The sequence below is a fragment of the Eleutherodactylus coqui genome, chromosome 1 (assembly GCF_035609145.1).
Source record: "Eleutherodactylus coqui strain aEleCoq1 chromosome 1, aEleCoq1.hap1, whole genome shotgun sequence".
NCBI lineage: Eukaryota > Metazoa > Chordata > Amphibia > Anura > Eleutherodactylidae > Eleutherodactylus > Eleutherodactylus coqui.
Genome location: NC_089837.1, coordinates 520,005,994 through 520,023,898, shown reverse-complemented (window position 1 = coordinate 520,023,898; position 17,905 = coordinate 520,005,994). Strand labels below are relative to the sequence as shown.

The 17,905-nt window shown below is 40.7% G+C and overlaps 1 long non-coding RNA gene across 2 annotated transcripts; it reads left to right on the top strand.

The window, feature by feature from the left end:
- Nucleotides 1-4,719: 4,719 nt before the first annotated feature.
- On the top strand, nucleotides 4,720-12,013 carry LOC136614914 (uncharacterized). Of its 2 annotated transcripts, none has more exons than XR_010790964.1 (3): nucleotides 4,720-4,788; nucleotides 10,637-10,689; nucleotides 11,832-12,013. It is a non-coding gene; the product is annotated as an uncharacterized lncRNA (long non-coding RNA). The 2 variants fall into 2 exon arrangements; XR_010790963.1 differs by lacking the exon at nucleotides 4,720-4,788 and adding an exon at nucleotides 6,534-6,604.
- The last annotated feature ends 5,892 nt before the right edge of the window (nucleotides 12,014-17,905 follow it).

The following is a 17,905-nucleotide window of genomic DNA, read 5'->3' as shown; positions in this document are numbered from 1 at the left end:
ACTGCGACTTACCTGCAACCTCCTTACAGCTTGTCTATTAGCAGCCGAATCGCAGCTCTGAAACAGGAAGTCGCACAAAACTCTGTCGTGCGACCAAAGTCACCATGTAGCCCCAGGCTAAGTCAGCGGTGAGAGCCAGCACAGCTTGAAGAGACTCTGCCACCACCAACTTTTTGCACCCCTGTCTGAGGACTGCCCAGAGTAGTGACAGGCACGCTGATTGCAGTGATATGTCTGCTGTGTGGATCTAGGCAGTAGTTTTAGAGAAACTTGCATTTTATCAATAGCAGGAAGTAGTCCTGGATATTCATGAGCTGCAGGCTAGCCACACCCACCCTGCTCTCCAGCCAATGATTGTCTGTTGTCTGCCTATTACTGTGAATAGAGAGAGAGCCGCCAATCATTGGCTGCAGGACGGAGTGGGTGTGGCTAGCTGCAGCTCATGAATATCGAGGACTACTTCTGGCTGCTATTAATAAAATGCAATTTTGTTTCCAAACGACTGCCCGGATCCACACAGCAGACGCATCACGGCAATCAGTGTGACCGACACTACCTTATTCTGTCCCCAGTGAGGACCGCAAAAAGATGGGGAAAGTTTCCCTTTAAGGCCTCATGTCCATGGGCAAAATCAGGCCCCGCGGACATGAGGGCTGAAAATAAGAATAAACTTACCCGCAGCAGACCGGGCAGATCTTCTCTTCTTCGCGGCCGGATCTTCTTTCTTCGGCCGGCGGTTGTGCTTGGCACGCCGGCGGCGTGCCGCGCGCATGCGCCGGGCACATCCATCGGGCCGAAGAAAGAAGATCCGGCCGGGAAGAAGAGAAGATCTGCCCGGTCCGCTGCGGGTAAGTTTATTCTTATTTTAGGTCTCCCGCGGATCCGGATCAATAGAAGCCTGCGGGAGCCGTCCCCGCGGGAGACCCGCACCTAAATGGAGCATGTCAATTTTTTTTCATGCTCCATATTTTTTTTTATTCCCTTTTATTGACCATCCACGGGTATTTATCTACCCGTGGGTGGTCAATGCATCCCTATGGGGTGCGGATCCGCGTGCGGGTGAAGAGTTAAAATCCGCTGCGGATTTTAATTCTTCTTTTCCCTGTGGACATGAGGCCTAAGGCTAGGGCTACATGGCGACATGTCGAGAGATATCAAATCTACAAGTTGCGCAACCAAAATATGTATGCGCTGCGCCTACAACTCACTGTTGTGTGACTGATTTAGATCTGCTATTAGGCTGTAATAAAAAATCCTGAAATCGCAGATGTGTCGTAAGCGAATTGTAGGTGCAAATTTTTGCAACATACTGTCAAAAATCCAACACGCTTGGATTTCTTACAATAGCTATGTTGTAGTCGCAGGTGGTCGAATTCTGCGATATGACTACATAGGCAGTCATTAGATACATTTTCATGTAGCCATAGTCTTAACCCCATAAGGACTAGGCTGTTTTGGTACAAAAGATTGCAGGGTGCATACGGTGACAGTTTTGGTTGGCCTCGGCAGTGGGTCAAGTATATAAATTTTTTTTATTCTGTAATTTTTTTAAACTTATTTTAGTAACTATTTTTTTTTACCATCTATGACCCCCGTGACGTCATATAGGTACTCTGTGGGTCATTCACGGTGTCTTTTCCTTTTTTTTAATTTCATACTTTTCCATTGTAGCTGGAACGTCCATAGGAGCCCCAGTTAGAGGGTGAAACATCCCCCTGTAGTAGAAATAGTCACAACAAAGCTAATCTAGGTCTGCTAGGACCCTGCAGCTCTGCTGTAACAGGGGCACCCAGGGCTCACGTGATCGCTGGGTTGCATAGTAGAAGTAATACTTCCACTTTCACTTTTTAGTACATAGCACTCATTCAGCGCTATGTAGCCGGGAAAGGAGAAGGCAGAAGTGGTTAGAAAATGCTTCTACCTTCTCCTCCAGATCCTCGGCTGTGTATGACAGCTGAGAACCCAACCTGCTCCTGCTTGATTGCAGGAGCAAGGGCTTTAGTCCCATACATCTGCTTTAATCCCGTACATCGGCTATCAACTGGGATTAAAGCCCAGGACCAAGCACAGTATATTTACTGCACATGGTCCTTCATCGGTTAAGTAAAGCAAGAAAAATTTACTTGGCTCATAATAATGGTCTGGGCGATCCAGGACGCCATGTCATGAAAGCTCAGAGATGTGCTGGTGTCAAGCAGCATCTGAAAAAGGGAGTCATTGGTCATTTTTATATTTGTTGTAGGGCCACCTTGCCCTACTCTGAAGGGGCTCCGTGTTTGAATAGCATATTGACAACTTAACCCCTTGCCGACCTTAGATGTAGTATTACATTGTAGGTTGTGGGGGTTCATGGAGTGGGTTCAGGAGCTGGCTGTGAAAAAACAACTGACACCCACCATCAATAGCCACAAGCTGAAACTGCGTCCGTTTAACAACTTAGATGCTGCGTTCAATGCTGACTGTGGCCTCAAAACAGTTAGCCGAGTGAGGCCTAGAGAAGGCTCCAAGATCTGCCCACAGAATAAAGTGAGCATGTCATTTTTGTCGCATTCTGCAAAATCCAAACTTCAAGTACAATGGCCCAATTTGTTTTATGTCTACATCACCCCACTTTCCAATACATTATACAGGACAATAAATAGGACCTTTCAAAAATACAGCCTGACCCACAAAAGGCAATCCCTCATGTGGCTATGGTGAAAAAATAAAAATGTTATGGCTTTTGTGCATAAATCTTGCCAGGTCTTCAAGAGGTTGTGCTGAACAGCGCTGCTCTTATCCGTGGGCTGGTCAGGTATTACAGCTCAGCCTAGACGCACTCATATACAAGAGTGGCGCTGTTGAAAAAAAGAAAGCCTTTATCGAACTCCACTAAGTTAAAATGATGCAATGGATTTACCCGCAGTCCTATGTAAAATCACTTAGTTCTGGAAAAATCTTAGCTGGTAGGCAACTTAGAGTAGAGTCTTCGAGGCAGACTGCCTGTTCTCTGCTTGTGCAGAAAGCAGTAAGGTAACAGCATTCCCACACCAGAAAAGTGAATGAATACTGTACCAGGACCAAACTCATAACATAAATACAGCACAAGAACAACCTCAGTACATTAATACAGCACCAGAACCAAGCTCAGTACATAGATACAATTGCAGAATCAAGCTCATAACATAAATACAGCATCAGAACCAAGCTCAGTACATAAGTACAGCATCAGAACCAATCTTAGTACATAGACACAATTCCAGAACCAAACTCATAACATAAATACAGCAGTAGAACTAATCTCAGTGCATAGATACAATACCAGAACCAAGCTTATAACATAAGTAGAGCACCAGAGCCAATCTCATAGCATAAATACAGCACCAGAACTAACCTCAGTATATAAAACAACACCAAAACCAAGCTCAGTACATAGATACAATACCAGAACCAAGCTCATAACATAAATACAGTAACAGAACTAAGTGATTGTGTTGTGGGCGCGGATTGGCTGACACAACAACAGAGGGAAGGAGCTAGAGCCAGGAGAAGAATGTTTTATGTATCTCCACAAGATACTGCTGCACAGAGAGAGATCATTCCGCTGGGTTAAGGGAGCAATCACACCCAGCCTACATCTGCCTGGCGCTGCCCCTACAGGCTGGTGGCCGGTACCCTATAGCATGTAGCTAAGGCTGGCCAATCTGAACTCGGGCATGTAAATCCTTCTGGATATTTAGTCACAGAACAGAAACAGCACAGTACGATACATCCTACAATCCTCCATGACAGTCGGGGGAGTTTACATGCAGCCGCTGTGAGTGGTCCCCTGTGTTGATTCGATCACATAGAGACAAGTATAACACACACAAAAAAGTCGTCTTCTTCCTCTCTCTACAGCAAAACCATCATTAAGCCTCCAGCTTTGTCTGTTCGCTGACATTTGCTGAGACACAAGACGGCAGACTGACATAACAAGAGCTCAAACGCAACATACATCCCTTCATTTTCCTATCACTGCTCGCATGCAAAGCCCAACATAATACAGCCAGGAAGAGGGGGATCGACACTAAACCACAAATTACAATGCTGCTACATGCCTATATAGTCTATAGGGATCCATAGGCTGACTTAACATTGGATTTCCTGTAGGCTCAAGGTCATTGTTCGCCAGGCCTAAAATAGTCTTGTTTGAGGAGTCTACAAGGTTCTGAACACATGGAGATATAGTCATTCATGGTTTCAAATATCATATTGATTTGTCTGTTGTGTCCTAGAGGCATCTCCAATGGCTAACAATGACTAGAACACCACCATGGTTTAGATGATAGAGGCAACCTATGCCAATGTTAGGGGGTCCAGTATCTGCAACAAACCAATCATGTGGTACCCTAGGTTATATCAGACATCCTCCCCCTATGGAGGGTGCCTGAGTATCTGGTATTTTAGTCCTGTTTAACAAGCTATTCAAGTGTGTTCTGATTCTACAGTTCCTGACTTTGTTGTATTCTCCACTCCTGACCTCGGCTTCTTATGTTCACCACTACACTTCTGTCTGCTGCTTGCCCCGACCTCTGGCCTACTGTATGGTGTTGAACCTGTTCTGTGTGTCGCAAACCTCCGGGGTTTGTTGCTTGTTCTGAAGTCGTGTTGCCTGCCCCAAACCAGATTGACTACACTTGTGTTCACACCCTCAGGTACCACGCCTTGGTCTTTGGTGCAGTCAGTTGCAGTTTTACTGGGACCATTTCCACATTAATGGCTTAGGGCCTTGCAGAGAAGTCCACATTCTGACTGGTGGGGTAAAGGGTAAGGACCGGGGAACCTGAGCTGCCACCTTTGGATTTAGCCTTATGCCAGAACAGTAAGCTAGGGAAATTTCTACATCCATTTAATGATTCCCTCAACCTTAACTCCTGATTGGTGAGCCATACTGTAGGAGAGTACTTGGCGTTTGCTAAAATATGGTCCTTTCTTGGTTGATTGGCTGAGTGGAATCACAACGGAGATGACTTCAAATAAAACAGTGGTGGAGCCACTCGCATGATCCCCTTTTCAGTAAGTCATAAGGGACGCTCCATTAGCATATTCAAAGAACTGAGAAGTGCAAAAAACCCACCTTTGGGACCCCCCACCTATCTAAAGAACAGGCAGTCCTCACTCAGTTTCCGTAACTCCCGTAGATCTCAATGGAGAGGCCATCTTTTTAAATATTCTATACTTGCATGGCATGGAGGTCAAGGGAACTGCTTTCTCAATATCCATGAGATTTCCAGAAGTGGGATCCATGCACCAGTTTTCGGGCTCAAAAGAAAGTCTCAAATTTCAAAAAATTTCAACTCAAAAAGTGGGACTAACAGAAGGGGGTGGGGCCAGTGACTAACATAAGGGGATGGAGCCAGTGACATACAGTATTTACTGAAAGTTAAAGGGGTTGGTTGTGCCAAGTTAGAAAGTAATCTTTTTTCCACAGGATAGCAAATAACTTCCTGATCAGTGGCGCTCCTGTGGATAGGTGATAAAAGTCAACCCCTTAAATAATTGTGTTTATAGAAGGAATATCTATTTAATGTAAAGGAGTTTAAAATAACTGTATAAAATCAAAAAGTTAGTTATCCTTGTGATTCCTTATAATGCGGTGAATCTTGTGCTACCTAAATGATCCTCTTTTCGCACTTTAGGCTGGTGTGGACAGAGGGCCATGGAGGACCTGGGTTAAGAGAATTGCAACAGTAAGAATGTTAAAGGGGTTGTCCAGTTGTAAACTATTAATGGCCTATCCTTAGAAGAGCCCATGAATAGTAGGTCAGCAGGTGTCCACTGTCTTGGACCCCCACTGATCAGAGGTTTGCTGGACCAATTCACATGTGCATGAAACTGATTTGTGCAAAAAGCACACAGCTCCATTCCCACTGCAGTGGCCAGAATTGGCATTACACTCATTTACTTCATTGGGTAGTACATTTGCCTGTAATACCAAACCTGGCCATTGCAGTAGGAATGGAGCTGTCTGCTTCCTGCAAAAGTCAGCTCAGTGCCGAAGCACACTGACCCAGAGAACAGCTGATGGGCAGCAGACCCCGCTGATCTACAACTGATGACCTATCCTGTGCATAGGCCAATCATTAGTTTGCAACTGGAAAACCCCTGTAAATACTGTAAGTTTGATTTTTGGGACCTGGAAGTCCCCTTTAAGGAGCTGTGTCTGGCAGGTACCACAAGCAATGAATATTTACTTGACATTTCTAAGTCGGCGGGACCTTTAATATGCAATCTCTTATCTTTCGATGATTGAAATGTGCAATGAATTTTGCAGATGCAGTTCTTCATTTTATTTTTTTTTCATATGCGGCTGTCAGGGTTAACCAAGTGTAAGCAAGAGAAAGGCTGGATGTGCACACAATAGCAGAACACTCAATGTCATTCTTGACTGATAATGTGGGATGACGGACACCCACATGGTGCCAATCTGATAATGCTGTTATTATCAGATTCAATACTCCTCCATTTACAATATTTCTTCGCTGTCACCTCTTTCTTCTAATTTCGTGTCAGGAATAGCGCTACCGATGAGATCTTATTCAAATGTACGGAAGAGATAAGAAGGTTCCAGAAAGGAGTCTAGGTAGGTAGTGATCATCGAAGAAGGGACAGGCAAGTATTGATAGTAAAGGGATGCTCAGACCTCAAGAAGTAGTAGGTAAATGTATTAGGCAATGGGTTATGCATATTCATGCGCCTGGCACAGGGTTGTGGTGCATATTGCCTCACATTAGAGACAATACAAATGGTGTTGAAGCTCCAATAAGAACCTCCTAGAAGACCCACCTATGGATGCCGCGAACAGCTAGTGGGTCACTGCCTGAAAGAGAACAGTAGGGAAGTGTTCCGGTTCCCTGAAGATGCAGCTAGTACCTCAACTGTGATATTATAAGGAGTAAGGGCCGGCACCTTAGGGCTCTACATGGCGACCAAAATGGTCACCAATGTGTCTAAGATTTTACAAATGGCAACAAGATTTTTTAGGCGATTTACTATTAATCCACTTAATAGAAAATCCACCAGAAAAATTAATCAGAACCTTCCCTTCCTAGGGTGTCTCCAAAGCCAAGGACCCCCAGGAGTATTCTGAATTTACCTTTAACCTCTTCACTACACTAGACTACCAGGAAACCTAAAAGTAACCTTTGCACAGCCTTAACCCACCACATCATTTTGAATTAATATACTTACAATCCTTGACCACCAGGGAAATTGATTAAGACTCTCACTTTCTAGGAAACCTCAAAGGATGGGAATCTCAGGAGCATCCTGAATTTACCATTGAACTCTTCAGTACTCTAGACCACCAGAAAACTGAAACGTAACCTCAGCTCAGTTTAAGACCACCATGTAATTTACAATTAATATACTCACTACCGTTGGCCACCAGGGAAATTGATCAAGACTCACTTCATAGGGAGCCTCCATAGACAGGTATCCCAGGAGGATCCTTAATTTACTATTGAGCTCTACAGTATTCTAGACCACCAGGAAACCCAAAAGAAACCTCTGTATTGCCTGTATACAATCAGTATACTCACTACTGTTGACCAGCAGGGAAATTGATAAAGACCTTCACTTCCTAGGGAGCCTCCAAGGGCAGGAATACCAGGGGGATCCTGAATTTACTATTGAACTCCACTCTAGACCACCAGGAAACCCAAAAGACACCTCTTCATTGCCTTAGTCCACCAGGAAAGCGAAACGTAACTTTTACACTTTTACCACTTACCTCTTCACTAGCCTAGAGCAACAGAAAATACAAAGTAACCTTTTCAGTGCCTTAAAGGGGTTGTCCCGCGAAAGCAAGTGGGGGTATACACTTCTGTATGGCCATATTAATGCACTTTGTAATGTACATCGTGCATTAATTATGAGCCATACAGAAGTTATTCACTTACCTGTTCCGTTGCTAGCGTCCTCGTCTCCATGGTGCCGTCTAATTTTCAGCGTCTAATCTCCCGATTAGACGCGCTTGCGCAGTCTGGTCTTCTCCCTTCTGAATGGGGCCGCTCGTGCCAGAGAGCTGCTCCTCGTAGATCCGCCCCGTCACGTGTGCCGATTCCAGCCAATCAGGAGGCTGGAATCGGCAATGGAACGCACAGAGCCGACGGTGCACCATGGGAGAAGACCTGCGGTCCACCGTGGGTGAAGATCCCGGCGGCCATCTTAGCAAGGTAAGTAAGAAGTCACCGGAGCGCGGGGATTCGGGTAAGTACTATCCGTTTGTTTTTTTTTTACCCCTGCATCGGGTTTGTCTCGCGCCGAACGGGGGGCCTATTGAAAAAAAAAAAAAACCCGTTTCGGCTCGGGACAACCCCTTTAAGCCACCCAGTAATTTAGAATTAATCCCCAGACCACGATGGACTTTGAAACTACTAGAAATATAGCCCCCAGATCTAACGTCCTTTAGCATCTGCTCCGCTGGCCAACCCTTTACCTCTATGTTATGGTTGTGTTCACTCTGTATTTTACCTCCATTCCCTGACATAATGTTCTTCCCATAAATTAAAAGAACATAAGTGGTAAAAGATAAAGCACTACAGTATATAAAAGTTTCAGTCTAAATTCGCTAAGATCCTACATAGCATTAATAGTGCAGTGCCATACAGTAGAAGGCACCGTCTTCATACCTGAGTGATTGAGTTACAGTTCCCCCTCCCTTTCCTGAAATCATCTGCGCTTAAAATGACCAGTGAAATCCTATTAGCAAGGTAAATGGTGAAATTAAAGACAGCACATAAAAATAATCAAAAAGATGCTTCTGATAATAAAAATTAAGAGCATTTTTGGCATGAGGAGCGTTCGCTGGGTGCAGACCTCAAAGATTCTGTTACCTTGCTGCAAGGGCAGACGGGCGATGTTGTAGATAACAGGGAGATCAGCTCTGACACATGGCAGAGATATAAATGACTAAATTATTCCTCTGCTTGCTGACAGATGTATCCCAGGTACAATGCTTGCTGAGCTGAGATGGTGAATCAGTTAGCTGGGTTTGAGATTCCACCTGGTTTGGGTTCCTTGGCTAATTCAGGTCACACCAAGGGCATAAAGATGAATGACCAAAAATGGAATCATAGTGCTATTCTAGTAAGTGAGCATAAAGAATTAGTGGAATGAGTGATGTCACTGTAAGAGTAATGCTGCTAGATGAGTGATGTCACTAATGGAGTAATGATAGTAGAAGAGTGATGTCACTGACGGAGTAATGATACTAGAAGAGTGATGTCACTAGTAATATAAGGTTACTAAAAGTGTGATGCTACTGGTGGAGTAATATTACTTGCAAGAATGAGGTCACTGCAAGAGTAATGCTGCTGGAAGAGTGATGTCATGAGTGAAGAAATAGTATTAGAAGAGTAATGTCACTGGTGGTTTAATGTTACTAGAAGAATGATATCACTGGTGGAGTAATATTACTAGAGGGATTGTCACTAATAGTGTAATGTTGCTAGAAAAGTGATGTCCCTGGTAGAGCAATGTTACTAGAATGAAGTTACCAGTTTAATGTTACTAGTAGAGTGATGTCACTAGTGTAGTAATATTACTAGAAGAATGATGTCACTAGTGTAGTATAATTACTAGAAGAATGATGTTACTAGTGTAGTATAATTACTAGAAGAATGATGTCACTGGTGGAGTATAATTACTAGAAGAATGATGTCACTAGTGTAGTATAATTACTAGAAGAATGATGTCACTGGTGGAGTAATGTTAATAAAAAGAATGATGTCACTAGTGGAGTAATATTACTAGAAGAATTATGTCACTGGTGTCATTATGTTAATAGAAGACTGATGTCACAGTTGGAGTAATGTTTCTAGAAGAATGATGTCACTGGTGGTGTAATCTTACTAGAATAGTTATGTCACTGATGCAATACTATTATTAGATGAGTGATGTAACTGGTTGAGTAGTGTTACTAATGGAGTGAGGCGATTAGAAGAGTTATATGACTGGTAGGGAAATGTTACTGGAAGAGTGATGTCACTGCAACAGTAATGGTACTGGTGGAGTTATGTAACTAGATAACTGATGTCACTGGAAGAGTAATGTTTCTAACACAGAAATTTCACTGGTGTAATAATCTTACTAGAAGAGTAAAGTCACTAGTAGAGTAATGTTACTGGTGGAGTTATGCAACTAGAAGAGTAGTGTCATTGGTATGGTAAGTAGAGATGAGCGAGCACGCTCGGTTAAGGCAGTTACTCGAGTGAGCATTGCTCTTCTCGAGTAACTGCATACTCGTCACTCTCCCCTGCTATCCCCCCGCATCTGCTCGGAGTAGTATGCAGTTACTCGAGAAGAGCAATGCTAGAGTAACTGCCTTAACCGAGCGTGCTCGCTCATCTCTAATGGTAAGTAATGTGACTGAAAGGATGATGTCACTGATAGGCTTACATCACTGATTTAATGATGTCACTAGTAAACTAGTGACATGTTATAAGTTAACACATTATTAATTGTATATAGTATACAAAGGCTGGAGTTGCTAATGTCATAATGTAACTGTAGAATGAGCAGGAAGCCCTGCAGAGTAATATTTCACTACTAAATCCATATTGGGTATATGCACCTGGAAAATAATAAGTGCTACTGGTTTGTTTATCCACAGACAAGCTCCTCTATAGAATAATATGCAGCCTGTGGATTCCAGAAGTAATGCCGGTAAGATGTATGTTTCTCACCTCTGAGTCTTTGATGTTAGGAACCTTCTGGGAAAAGATCAAATAAAGGTTGATGCATCAAAACAATGCTTGATTTGTGATAAAATATTTAACATAATATCACAGCTTATAGGATTCTAAGGGCGCTTTCAGATGTACTGGAATATTCTGCAACCTACAACGGAATACAGTATTCTGCTGCGGAAGTCTGCACCGAAATTCACATCTAACAGGCCAAAAGGGAACAAATATCAGATTTCTTTTCTCTTTTTTTCTATCTATCTCATATCTATCTATCTCATATCTATCTCCTATCTATCTATCTATCTATCTATCTATCTATCTATCTCATATCTATCTATCTCATATCTATCTATCTCCTATCTATCTATCTATCATCTCATAGCTATCTATCTATCTCATATCTATCTATCTATCTAATAACTATCTCATATCTCATATCTATTTATCTCATATATATCTCTTATCTCATATCTATCTATCCATCTCATATCTATCTATCTATCTATCTCATATCTATCTATCATCTCATATCTATCTATCCATCTCATATCTATCTATCTATCCATCTCATATCTATCTATCTATCTATCTATCTATCTATCTATCTCATATCTATCTATCTATCTCACATCTATCTATCTATCTCATATCTATCTATCTCATATCTATCTATCTATCTATCTCATACCTATCTATCTATCTCATATCTATCTATCTATCTATCTATCTATCTATCTATCTATCTATCTCATATCTATCTATCTATCTATCTCATATCTATCTATCTATCTATCTCATATCTATCTATCTATCTATCTATCTATCTATCTATCTATCTATCTATCTATCTATCTCATATCTATCTATCTATCTATCTATCTCATATCTATCTATCTATCTATCTATCTATCTATCTATCTATCTATCTATCTATCTATCTATCTACCTACGGTATCTATCTATCTCATATATATCTATCCAGCAGCATAGTCCAAACCAATTCTAGATATAAGGAAATTTCAATTTTCTGTGACTGCAATAAATCTCCGCCATTTAAGTGTCACTTTGAATATATTGTTAAAGACTCTAACACTTCATTTGTCCACTTACTTTGGACAGGTGAAGATTTCCTGATGACAAGTTGCTCAGAGAAGTCTTTGGCCGTGAGAAGAGCAGGCTACATGGGGAGAATCATTACCCGCTATCGCTGGACTGACAGTCTGCGGAGTAGCCGTATTTCTGACACAAGGTTCTAGCAATCAGCGTCAGACTGCAAATTACAAGTCGGCAAAAAATAAAGTGCACAGGACAAAAATAATGTGCTGCTATTGATTGTGTCCGAGGACTGGGCAGTGAAAGAACTATTCTAGTGGGCCCCATGGATTGCAGCCGCTTACTGATGATAATGACACGGTGTGCAAAAATTTTCTCATTTTACCACCAATATGCTCTGATTTCTCTGCTCTACCGCATTGCCAAGCTATAATATACTATACAGAGTTCATGAATAGAAGGCAGGAATTACAGTGACATATTAATAAGCAGAGTGAGGGAATAGGGACCTTTGCAAACTTTCACGAGTGCTCTATGGTAAAGGGCAGAAATATTGCAGTATTTTTTGCTCTGTGGAGGGATGATGTATCTGAAGATAGATAGATAGATAGATAGATAGATAGATAGATAGAGAGATAGATAGATATGAGAGAGATAGATAGATATGAGAGAGATAGATAGATATGAGAGAGATAGATAGATATGAGAGAGATAGATAGATAGATATGAGATAGATAGATAGATAGATAGATAGATAGATAGATAGATAGATAGATAGATAGGAGATAGATAGATAGATAGATAGATAGGAGATAGATAGATAGGAGATAGATAGATATGAGATAGATAGATAGATAGATAGATAGATAGATAGATAGATATGAGATAGATAGATAGATAGATAGATAGATAGATAGATATGAGATAGATAGATAGATAGATAGATAGATAGATAGATATGAGATAGATAGATAGATAGATATGCGATAGATAGATATGAGATAGATAGATAGATATGAGATAGATGGATAGATAGATGATAGATAGATAGATAGATAGATAGATAGATAGATAGATAGATATGAGATAGATAGATAGATAGATAGATATGAGATAGATAATAGGGGATTTCTTGTGTTGAATCTGCATTTGGTAGGTGTGCATGAGAACTATCAATATGTGCTCCGTAGAGGTAACAATGTAAGTGAAGGCAGTCATCATTAGGCTGAACAGGAAAAATAATCTATCAGAGAGATAGTGGAAACTTTAAGATAAGCTAAATCAACAATTTGGCACATTCTTAGAAAGAGGGAAAACACAGGTGAGTCCAACAACACCAAATGACTTGGAAGAGCGTGGAAGACAACTAAAGTGGATGACTGCAGAATTCTTTCCTTCACAACATCCAACGAACTCAAGAACAAACTCAAGGTCAGTGTCTAATTGTCAAAGTCTGCAGTCAAGAGATGCCACAGGGTTAATTTCAAGATGAAAACCACTGGCAGCACTCAAGAACATAAAACCAGATAAAACTGTGTTGGAGAATTTCTAAAAAAAACAAACCATCAAGTTCTGGATGAAGATGAAGCCTAGAAGAATACCTACCAGAAGGATGGAAGAGAACAGAATGGAGAAGGAAAGAAAGGTGTCATAATCTGATCTATAGCAGATAGATAGAGAGAAAGAAAGACAGAAAGAAAGAAAGAAAGAGAAAACAATAAATGAATATAGATAGATATATATGAGAGATAGATAGATATGAGATAGATAGCTAGATTGATAGATAGGAGATAGACAGATAGATATGAGATAGATAGATGAGAGAGAGAGAGATATGATATAGATAGATAGATAGATAGATAGATAGATATACCCGCCTTTGCTTGAGCTAATTTGGTACAGGTGTTTAAATGTTGTCCGTATGGAAAATTTTAGGGAGTCGTGGTTACTTCAGAGGAACCGAGGAGAAAATTTGTATACACATAGAGGAGCATTAGATTCTCCTCAGACTGCATGTACCAATGTCCCTCTGCAGAATATGCCACCCCTCCCACTCTTCTCAGTTTTTAACCTTAAAAGTAACACCCCTTTTATTCAAATTTCACTGGAGGTTGCCGCCCCTTCTTAGCCTTAAAGGTATGCTATATCCTTGCAGTCCATAGCCACTTCCTTATGTACTTTACAGCCTTTCAGTATATGCACACAGAGGTCAGATTGTTCTCAGTATATAAACATAGAGGTGAGGTAGATTATCCTCAGTGTATACACATAGTGTTGAGGTAGATTTTCCTCTGTATATACACATAGTGTTGAGGTAGATTTTCCTCAGTAGATACAAACAGAGGTCAGTTAGATTCTCCTCATTATATACGGATAGCGGTGAGGTAGATTATCCTCAGTGTATACACATAGTGGTGAGTTACATTCTCCTCTGTATATACACAGAGAGGTCAGTTATATTCTCCTCAGTATATACAGATAGCAGCGAGGTAGATTCTCCTCAGTATATACACATAGAGGTGAGGTAGATTCTCCTCAGTATATACACATAGAGGTGAGGTACATTCTCCTCAGTATACACACACAGATGTTAGGTAGATTCTCCTCAGTATATACACACAGAGGTCAGTTAGATTCTCCTTAGTATATACACATAGAGGAGCTTCAGATTCTTATTAGTATACACACATAGAGGTGAGGTACATTCTCCTCAGTATCTACACATAGAGCTGAGGTAGATTCTCCTCAGTATACACACACAGATGTTAGGTAGATTCTCCTCAGTATATACACATAGAGGTGAGATAGATTCTCCTCAGTATATACACATAGAGGTGAGGTAGATTCTCCTCAGTATATACACATAGTGGTGAGGTAGATTCTCTTCAGTATATACACATAGAGGTGAGGTAGATTCTCCTCAGTATATACACATAGAGGTGAGGTACATTCTCCTCAGTATCTACACATAGAGCTGAGGTAGATTCTCCTCAGTATACACACACAGATGTTAGGTAGATTCTCCTCAGTATATACACACAGAGGTGAGGTAGATTCTCCTCAGTATATACACATGGAGCTGAGGTAGATTCTCCTCAGTATACACACACAGGTCAGTTAGATTCTCCTCAGTATACACACATAAAGGTTAGGTGGATTCTCCTCTGTATATACTTATAGAGATTAGGTATATTCTCCTTAGTATATACAAACAGAGGTCAATTAGATTTTGTTTAGTATATACACCAAGAGGTGAGGTAGATTCTCCTCAGTATAAACACATAGAGGTTAGTTAGATTCTCCTCAGTATATACACATAGAGGTGAGGTAGATTATCCTCAGTATATACACATAGAGGTCAGTTAGATTGTTCTCATTTTATACACATAGAGGTGAGGTAGATTATCCTGAGTATATATACATAGAGGTCAGTTAGATTCTCCTCAGTATATACAGATAGCGATGAGGAAGATTCTCCTCAGTATATACACATAGAGGTGAGGTACATTCTCCTCACTATATACACGCAGAGGTCAGTTAGATTCTCCTCAGTATATACACACAGAGGTGATGTAAATTCTCCTCAGTACATACACATAGAGATGAGGTAGATTCTCCTTAGTATATACACACAGAGGTCAGTTAGATTCTCCTCAGTATATACACACAGAGGTGATGTAAATTCTCCTCAGTACATACACATAGAGATGAGGTAGATTCTCCTCAGTATACACATAGAGGTGAGGTAGATTACCCTCAGTATATACACATAGAGGTCAGTTAGATTGTTCTCATTTTATACACATAGAGGTGAGGTAGATTATCCTGAGTATATACACATAGAGGTCAGTTAGATTTTCCTCAGTATATACAGATAGCGATGAGGAAGATTCTCCTCAGTATATACACATAGAGGTGAGGTACATTCTCCTCACTATATACACGCAGAGGTCAGTTAGATTCTCCTTAGTATATACACACAGAGGTGATGTAAATTTTCCTCAGTACATACACATAGAGATGAGGTAGATTCTCCTTAGTATATACACACAGAGGTCAGTTAGATTCTCCTCAGCATATACGGCTTGCGGTGAGGTAGATTATCCTCAGTGTATACACATAGTGGTGAGTTACATTCTCCTCTGTATATACACACAGAGGTCAGTTATATTCTCCTCAGTATATGCAGATAGTGGCGAGGTAGATTCTCCTCAGTTTATACACACAGAGGTCAGTTAGATTCTCCTCAGTATATACACACAGAGGTGAGGTAGATTCTTTTCAGTACATACACATAGAGGTGATGTAGATTCTCCTAAGTATATACACATAGAGGTGAGGTAGATTCTCCTCTGTATATACTTATAGAGATGAGGTAGATTCTCCTTAGTATATACACACAGGGGTCAATTAGATTTTCCCTAGTATATACACAAAGAGGTGAGGTAGATTATCCTCAGTATAAACACATAGAGGTCAGTTAGATTGTATTCAGTATATACACATAGAGGTGAGGTAGATTCTCCTCAGTATGTACACATAGAGGTGAGGTAGATTCTCCTCAGTATATACACATAGAGGTGAGGTAGATTCTCCTCAGTATATACACACACAGAGGTCAGTTAGATTCTCCTTAGTACATAGACATAGATGAGCTTTAGATTCTTCTCAGTATACACACATAGAGGTGAGGTACATTCTCCTCAGCATATACACACAGAGGTGAGGTAGATTCTCCTCAGTATATACACACACAGAGGTCAGTTAGATTCTCCTTAGTACATAGACATAGATGAGCTTTAGATTCTTCTCAGTATACACACATAGAGGTGAGGTACATTCTCCTCAGCATATACACATAGAGGCGAGGTAGATTCTCCTCAGTATATGCATAAAGAGCTGAGGTTCATTCTCCTCAGTATATACACACAAAGGTCAGTTAGATTCTCCTTAGTATATAGACATAGAAGAGCTTTAGATTCTTCTCAGTATACACACATAGATGTGAGGTAGATTCTCCTCAGTATATGCATAAAGAGCTGAGGTAGATTCTCCTCAGTATATATACACAGAAGTCAATTAGATTTCCTTAGTATACACACATAGAGTTGAGGTAGATTCTCATCAGTATATGTACAGAGATCAGTTAGATTCTCCTCAATATACACATATAGAGGTGAAGTAGAATCTCCTCAGTATATACACATAGAGGTGAGGTAGATTCTCCTCAGCATATACACAAAGAGGTAAGTTATATTCTCCTCAGTATATACGGATAGAGCTGAGGTAGATTCTCCCCAGTATATAAACACAGAAGTGAATTATATTCTCCTCAGTATATACAGATAGAGGTGAGGTAGATTCTCCTCAGTATATGCACATAGCAGTTAGGTAAATTCTGTTTAGTATATACACAAAGAGGAGCAGTAGATTCTGCTTAGTATATACTCATACAGGTGAGGTAGGTTCTCTTCAGTATATACACACAGAGGTTTGTATATATAATTTGTATGACACCGGGAAGTTAGAGAATTAGATAAGGTACATAACATAAGGGTGGACTTACTTTTGCACTGAGCATTAAACAATCGAGTTGTTACCCCTCTATTTTTCCAATGTACGACTTACAGAATGCTGGTGCCCAATTTTAAGTTTCTACAACACCGGGAAGTTACATAACATAGGGGTGCACTTACTTTTGTACTTAGCATTGAATAATCGAGTTGTGACCCCTTTAATTTTCCTATTTAGGACCTAAAGAATGGTTCTGCCAAATTTCAAATTTGTATGACACCGGGAAGTTAGAGAATTAGATTAGGTACAAAAATAGGGGTACACTTACTTTTGCAGTTCACACGGAACAATCAAGTTGTGACCCCTTTACGATTCGTATTTAGGACCTAAAGAATGGCCGTGCCAAATTTCATGTTTGTACGACACTGAGAGTTAGAGAATTAGTGGTGAGTCAGTCAGCGAGGGCTTTCGCCTTTATATAGATAGATACATAGATAGATGTGAGAGAGATAGATAAAGCGACAGATGCATATATAGATAATATTTAGGTAGAAAGATATGAGATAGATAGATATGAGATAGAAGGTAGATAGATAGATAGATAGATAGATAGATAGATAGATAGA